The following is a 6,539-nucleotide window of genomic DNA, read 5'->3' as shown; positions in this document are numbered from 1 at the left end:
GCCATAATTGCCCCAGTTGCAAGTCCACCCATCGACTCGTAACTGTGAGGGCCCGAATGCCCCAATTGCAACTCGACCATCAACTCGCAACTCGAGGGTATGTTTACTCGATGCCACTTGCAACTCGACCTTGGACTCGCAACTGGTCTGTTTTTTTGTCTTCTTTTTGCCATAATTGCCCCAATTGCAAGTCCATCGTCAACTCGCAACTGCGAGGCCCTGAATGCCCCAGTTGCAACTCGACCATCGACTCGCAACTCATGGGGTGTTTACTCAATGCCACTTCGCAACTCGACCTTGGACTTGCAACTGGTCTGTTTTTGTTGTGTGTTCACAATTACTTTCCTTGTAAATACAAGAAATTTTTTGGTTTCACCAACAAAATACAAGGACCAGTGGGCCCCGCATGCCCTAGTTGCAACTCGCCCATCGACTTGCAATTAGGGTGTCTACTCGGTGCCACTTACAACTCGGCCGTTGTGTGTTCACAATTACTTTCCTTGTAAATACAAGCAATTTTTTGGTTTCACCAACAAAATACAAGGACCAGTGGGCCCCGCATGCCCTAGTTGCAACTCGCCCATCGACTTGCAATTGGGGTGTCTACTTGGTGCCACTTACAACTCGACCTTGGACTCGCAACTGGTATGATTTTTTGTCTTTTCTTTTATTGCCATAATTGCCCCAGTTGCAAGTCCATCATCGATTCGCAACTGTAGGGCCGACACGGCACTTGCAACTCGACCATCGACTCGCAACTCGGGGGGGGGGGGGGTGTTTACTCGATGCCACTTGCAACTCGACCTTGGACTTGCAACTGGTCTGTTTTTTGTCTTTCTTTTTTGCCATAATTGCCCTAATTGCAAGTCCACCATCAACTCACAGCCGCAAGGCCCCAAATGCCCCACTTCGCAACTCGACCATCGAGTCGTTGTTGTTGTTGTTGTTGTTGTTTGTTCTTTGTTGTTCACAATTACTTTCCTTGTAAATACAATCAATTTTTTGGTTTCACCGACGAAATACAAGGACCAATGGGCCCCCGCATGCCCTAGTTGCAACTCGACCATCGACTTGCAATTGGGGTGTCTACTTGGTGCCACTTACAACTCGACCTTGGACTCGCAACTGGTATGATTTTTTGTCTTTTCTTTTACTGCCATATTGCCTCAATTGCAAATCCATCATCGATTCGCAACTGTAGGGCCCACACAACACTTGCAACTTGACCATCGAATCGCAACTCGGGGGGGGGGGGTGTACTCGATGCCACTTGCAACTCGACCTTGGACTCACAACTAGTCTTTTTTTGTCTTTCTTTTTGCCATAATTGCCCCAATTGCAAGTCCACCATCAACTCGCAGCTGCAAGGCCCCAAATGTCCCAGTTGCAACTCGACCATCGACAGCAACTCAGGGGGGGTGTTTACTCAATGCCACTTCGCAACTCGACCTTGGACTTGCAACTGGTCTGTTTTTGTTGTGTGTTGTTGTTACTGTTGTTGTTTGTTGTTTTTGTTTGTTCACAATTACTTTCCTTGTAAATACAAGCAACTTTTTGGTTTCACCGATGAAATACAAGGAACTGTGGGCCCCGCATGCCCCAGTTGCGACTCGACCATCGACTTGCAACTGGGGGGTGTTTACTCGGTGCCACTTTGCAACTCGACCATGAACTCGCAAGTGGTCTATTTTGTTGTCTTTCTTTTTTGCCATAATTGCCCCAATTGCAAGTCTACCATCGAACTCGCAACTGTGCAAGGGACCGAATGCCCCAGTTGCAACTCGACCGACTCGCAACTCGGGGCGGTGTTTACTCGATGCCACTTGCAACTCGACCTTGGACTCACAACTGTCTTTTTTGTCTTCTTTGTTTGCCATAATTGCCCCATCGACTTGCAGGCCCGAATCCACCATCAACTCGCATGCCACTGCAACTCGACCTTGGGCAACTGGTCTGTTTGTTATCATAATGCCCCAGTTGCAACTCGACCGAATGCCCTAGTTGACTCGCAACTCGGGGGGTGTTTACTCGGATGCCACTTGCAACTAGACCTCGACTCACAACTAGTCTTGTTTTTTCTTTCTTTTTTGCCATGATTGCCCCAATTGCAGGTCCACCATCGACTCGCAACTGCAGGCCCTGAAATGCCCCAGTTGCAACTCGACCATCGACTCGCAACTCGGGGCGGTGTTTACTCGATGCCACTTGCAAGTCGACCTTGGACTCGCAACCGGGGTCGGCGGAGGGCTGTCGCGCCGATGAAATCGGTTCCTTTTTTTTATTATGTTAGGTTTTTTGTTGTTGTAGTTGCAACCACTCCAACCCGAGCGCATTCGCAACTCAACACACCCAAGCGCAACCGGCGTCGGGGAGGGGGTTGTCGGTGCCGATGAAATCGGTTCCATTTTTTGATAGGTTTATTGTTGTAGTTGCAACCGCCCCATCCCGAGTGCAATCGCAACTCAACACACACAAGCGCAATTGCAAGCCATATAATGTGACCGCAACCAGGGTTGGCGGTTGGATGTTTTTTTAGCATCACATAGATGGGTTTTCTATCATTTCCCCTCACGGTGGGTACATACAAGCAATTTTTTCATTTTGGCTAATTTTTTGTGTTTTTTTTGGAACGCACGACCCAACTCCGCATTTCCCACATGAAAATACATAATGTTCTTGAATAACACTCCAAGGTGCACACTGCATTGTTTTTTTCCTATATATATTTGTGTACACACACACACACACATATATATATACATATATATATATATATAGACACACACACACACTTGATCCCAGTTTCGCACTGTTGAACGCTTATAGTTGTATCTTCGTCGGTCATACATAATGTTTCCAAAAAAAATATCACTCCAATGTCTTAGCTTTTCATCTTATATCATTTTATTTTGGTTTACTCTTTGTTTCCATTTTAAAATTTATTTACGATATTTTTTTTAGCCTTGAATGAAAAATCAACTATAAAGGCCTTGGCTTAGTGAACAAAAATATTAAGCAAAACTATTTTAATTTGTGATCTCAGAGCTTTAATTATTCAATGTTTCCTATTTTTTGTTAGTGACACACACATGCAAATGTTCATGTGTTTGTTGATCGTGCATGAAACTCGTCGGCTTGTGGCCAGCACATTTGCCTTGACGTTGTGCAGCCCGAGTAAATTGACAGGAAGGACAAGTGAAAGGGAAGACAAGGCCAGCCCAAAAAAATAAAAAAATAAAAAAGACAAGCAGGCCGGACAGGGAAACGAACTGGACCTTGGCATGCAATGTGACGTCAGGTGACATCAGGTGACTGAGACATAACTATGTCTCAGTCAGCTGAGTTCCAGGCGATCCCTTAAAAAGAACATAAGGTTTTCATTTCACCTCTCTTTCATCTAACCTTTTTTACAGAAATTGTATTTTCCAAACGTTTTCACCTTGTGGCGCCCGCTCATTTTTCGCAAAAAAAGGTGGAGCTATGGGATTCGATCCTTGCACCTGCTGCGTGCAGGCTCCTCCCGATAACCAACGTAAGTTACATTTTCCTTTATCATACGACCGCTCCTTTGCATTACAGCAAAAAAAACTAGAAATAAATTTGATGTTTGTGTGTGGGGTGTCTTTGGACTCATACCTGAGTCTCTTGTAACTAAGTTGAGGCCCATCAACCAGCTCACCTAAATTACTTTTGTTGTTTTACCCTTTAATTTTATACCTAAGTTCTTATGGAAAATTAAGAGGATTGAGATGGGAGCACGCAATGCTTGCTCCCATTATGGTAGCATGTTTATCTTCATTTCAAGACCAGGAGCACGCAACCAATGCATGTCATCGGGCTCCTGGACTTGATAACTTAGGTACAAAGACCACGATAACTTTGATCCGTGGATCAAAATTATTGAAAACATACCATTGATAAATTTTTTGTAAATAGCACGATAATGTACATTCCCGAACTTGATAACTTAGGTATCAACACCGCGATAATTTTGACCCGTGGAAAAAAGTTGTTGAAAACATAATCCGGTAACATCTGTGTAAATAACATGGTAATATAAGCTCCCGGACCTGATAACTTAGGTACAAACACCACGATAACTTTGACCCGTGAAAAAAAGTTGGTGAAAACATACATTAATAACTTTTTTTGTGTAAATAGTATAATAATATAGGCTTCTGGTCCTGATAACTTGGGTACAGACACCACGATAACTTTGACCCATGAAAAAAATTCTTGAAAACATACCACTGATAACTTCTCGTGTAAATAACGTGTTAATATACACTTCCGTACATGATAACTTAAGTACAAACATCATGATACTTTGACTCATGTAAAAAAATTGTTGAAAAAACATACCATTGATAACTTCCCGTGTGAATAACATGTTAATATACACTTTCAGATATGATAACTTAAGTACAAACATCACAATAACTTTGACTCATGTAAAAAAAGTTGTTTGCAAACATACTCCAATAACATCTGTATAAATAACATGATAATATAGGCTGCCCGGACCCGATAACTTAGGTAAAAACACCACGATAACTTTGATCCGTGAAAAAAAGTTGTTGAAAATATACTTTGATAACCTTTTGTGTAAATAGCATGATAATATAGACTTCCGGTCCTGATAACTTGGATACAAACACCACGATAACTTTGACTCATAAAAAAACTTGTCTAAAACATACTCCGATGGGATCTATGTAAATAACATGGTAATATTCGTATAAAGAGTTGATAACTTATTTAGCCCAGGCATGATAACTTTTGACCCAGAAAAAAGTATTCAAAATATGCCAACATGGTATCTAGTTTCGAAGGTCTCACCACGGCGGATTTTTTTTTTGTGAAAACAAATTTTTGATCAAACAGACGGTTTGAACTACAAAATATTCTGAAATTTCAAAATAAAGAGAATATACGATGACATTAGTTTTTCTGCACTCTTAGTGCATTTGCACGTGAGAGAAAGTAGAAAGAAATCAATTTTATGCCTGGAATTTACCTATGCAAACATCGTGGTAACTTATATAGCACAGACGTGATAACTTGTATACCCTAGGTGTGGTAACTTTTTAGCCGAAAAAAGTCGTCGAAACATATCAACATGGGATCTAGTTTCGTCTTGTCGAGACGATTTTTTATGTGAAAACTGTTTTTTAATCCGAACGACGGTTTGAGCTACAAAACATTTTGAATTTTGAGTTTTAGTGGAATCTTTTATGACATCATCAATTTTGTTTTTATGTGCATGCACTTGTTTACGAGGCTGAATTCCTTCCTAATGAAAAAGCATTTAACGCATCTTACATGCTGTTTTGTTAGCGAGCTTGCATGCAATCACACCCCTGTGGGATCGTTCAGATCTATACCTATAATCCAAACGTTTGGAATATATAACAGTCTATATATAACAGTCTTTTTATGTATGTCTCACTCTTTGCTTCTCTTTGATTATTTTCTCTCATCTCTGATTTTCTCTCATACATTCTCCCTAAAATAGAATCAATTGTCTCGTGTTTTATTAACTTATCAAAAAACACATTTTATTTGATAAGTAATTAAATTCTTACCAAGTAAGTGCTTAACAATAAAATGGCAGGTAAATCATGGCGATTGCATACAAAACTTGCTAAATTTTAGCGCATCAATATAATAATAGACAATCTATATATTCTAAAAAATTGTCATATTCCCGTTGCAACGCATGGGCAATTGTCTAGTAATGTCTAACAAAATGATTTTTCCAGAAGAAGAAGAAACTAACATCACATAATTTCAAAAAGAAGCCAATGCCATCCCCAGATAGTATAGCAGGATAAACTGACTCTCTCTATGTACTGTGATGTACCAGCCATTGTCCTCTGATCTTAGCAACCAAATCAGAGCAGGGCCCTCCGAACGACATGAACGTGTGTTCTCCACTCCCGGCTTGGCCTGCAAATTACCAGTGCAAACAATTAAACATTTTTTATGTACTGCACAGAAATTATGTTCTGCTAACATACAGTGAAATTAGAACAAGGCATAGCTGCACAAATTGCCCAACTACTTCTTTCCAACGCTTCACTAACCCGTAATCCACACTTGTAAGTCGCTGATGGGCTGATGCTCGCCATTTCATGACAAATTTGTACAAATCAGTGTACTCACACCTCTACTGTAACGAAGAATATCATGGCTGTATACAAGTATCCGTCCCGAAAGCCGGCAGATCCATTGGCGCTGCACTTTCATCCGCCTCCTCCTTTCAAGTGGGTCTGGTGCAGACAGGAAACAATCAGACAAAAAATGAAGAAGGATCGAGGACCGACGAATAGCAGATCAACAAAAAAATTCCTACTGACAGGCTGCATTACGAATTCCGCTGGCAATGAAGCGCCGATCTAATCAGTGAATACGTCAATAAAATCGATAGGTTTGGCGCATACCTTTTCTCTGGTTGCATCAGGAACTCCATGAGCTAGATCTCGGGATGCTCCTTCGCACGCCGGCAGGGATCCTTGGCACGGCGACCTCGCTTGTGG

This window comes from Triticum urartu, chromosome 7, assembly GCF_003073215.2.
Source record: "Triticum urartu cultivar G1812 chromosome 7, Tu2.1, whole genome shotgun sequence".
NCBI lineage: Eukaryota > Viridiplantae > Streptophyta > Magnoliopsida > Poales > Poaceae > Triticum > Triticum urartu.
The sequence above is the reverse complement of the archived record's forward strand: the minus strand, read 5'-3'. Positions refer to the sequence as shown.